Source organism: Zea mays, chromosome 4 (genome assembly GCF_902167145.1).
Source record: "Zea mays cultivar B73 chromosome 4, Zm-B73-REFERENCE-NAM-5.0, whole genome shotgun sequence".
Taxonomy (NCBI): domain Eukaryota; kingdom Viridiplantae; phylum Streptophyta; class Magnoliopsida; order Poales; family Poaceae; genus Zea; species Zea mays.
Window position 1 is genome coordinate 203,829,243 of NC_050099.1, and position 1,916 is coordinate 203,831,158.

Sequence of the window (1,916 nt, forward strand, 5' to 3'; positions counted from 1 at the left end):
TGTAAGTGAGATAATAATGGTATGGATCCAAAGTGATGATCTTTTAATGGTATGGATCCAAGTTTCCCTAAAAGATAAGATCGAATAGCGTAAAATTATATGGGCTACGTAGACAGGCAGGCTGGCCTGGTACAAGCATCATTGGTTCATACGAGTAGAGTAGATTATATTTGAACCAAATGAAGTCTAAAAAAAAGCCTGTACAGACACGCCGCTATTTACAGTACATCGCTAAAGACAACTGAAGATCCGTCCGTCTATAGAACCGATGGAGCTCGGCGTCGGATGGTGGCAGGAGGCGGTGGCGGCACAGCGGGCAGGTGGCGTGGTCGTAGTCGATCCAAGTCTCGAGGTAGGCGCGGTGGAAGAGGTGACCGCAGGGGAGGCGGTGCACCACCGACCTCGGCTCCAACCGCGCCAGGCACACGCGGTAGTCCCCCGCCGCCCGACCGACGGAACCTGCTCCGGAACCGGTCCGCCAGGGTGGGCCCCGTCACCGCCTTTCTGCTGTCGCCGCCGCCGCTCGTCTTCCTCCTCCTGCGCAGCCCCCCACGACGGTAGGCCTAGGATCAGCAGTGCGGCGCGCAGCAGCCCCGCCAGGATCGCGTTGTACAGCAAGAACCCCAGCAGGCTGTCGTTGGGCGCCGACATGCTCGAGATGCCCATCCTCGCTGTCCGCCACCGATCCCGATCTCGGTTGGGGTGGGATTGGGAGGAGGATTTGGGGGGCCAGCCCCGGGAGGGACCAATGTTACAATTTGGGCGGAGGAGGTAGGTCGGGTGCGTGAGGGAAGGATAGAGATAGTGGTGGGATTCGGGTGGAAGGAGCTCGGCAGTGGTGGGGCGGCGCAACCGACGCCGGTCCCACTTATGCCGTCGTAAGCACGCCGCCGGGATTTGTGAGTTTATGACATTCATCACAGCATCGGCCTTGCCACAGCCGAACACTTTGTGGCTGGGCTCCCCACTGCGGCGGCGCCGCCGCGTGGCGTGCTACATGTGAGGCGACCAGGAGCCGCCGCTCATGCATGCTGACATGGCGTCCGGTCCCCCGCACTGCACTGCACGGCGGCACGGGTGTCGCCGCTCGCCACAGTGCACATGCGCACACAGGTGTGCAGTGCAGGTCTGATTCGCTCACGCACTCAAGGTGATGGGTGGAATGATGTGTGGATGGGATGTTGTGCGCCGTCTCTGCTGCTGCCGCCGCCGTGCCAACACTTTGCAGGTGCACCGACGTCCCTCTCTCCCCGCGGCCGCCTCGGCAACTGAGGCTGTCGGTCCATGTAACTGCGTGGCCCCAGCAAAAGAGCCCACCCCAGATGTCCGGAGCGACTTGTTGTGCCCTGAAGGACGAGCTACTCTCCCTGCTACATCGTCAACCTCTGCTACTCCATCCATAGCTCTGCTCGCCTACACAGATATATGATAATTTATTCTGGGAGCAAAGGCTGTATATATGCAGATGCTCACAACTGCATTGCATCACCGATGATTTAAAACTTCATTTTAATTTCTACGTTTCTGCATCACATCATGTGCAAGGTGAAGTGTTATATTGTCTCTGTACACAAATGAGCCGTCTTGTCTTACAATTGCGTGTATAACGTTAGGGTGTGTTTGGTTGAGGAGTGGAGAAGAATGTAACGGCTCCATTCTAGTCTTTTGGATGTTTGGTTTTCAACAAAAGAGGAGCGGGTCGGCTCCTGGAGTCTCCATACGGAAATTTATCATAAATAGTTGGAGTGCTCCTGCTCCACTAAAATGGTCGGATGCGAGCGCTCTCTCGGACACGAGCGTTCTCCTCCCCCTTCTCTTCTCTACACTCATATGGCTCTCCAACCGAACAAAGAACAGAGCGGTCCTACTCTATTCTACTCTTCAACCAAATAAAAAATAGAGTGGCTCCATTTTGC

At 56.1% G+C, this 1,916-nt stretch overlaps 1 pseudogene; it reads right to left on the bottom strand.

Annotated features, from left to right (window-relative positions):
- LOC103654466 (probable E3 ubiquitin-protein ligase XERICO) lies at positions 1–1,436 on the bottom strand (annotated as a pseudogene).
- Positions 1,437–1,916: the final 480 nt, after the last annotated feature.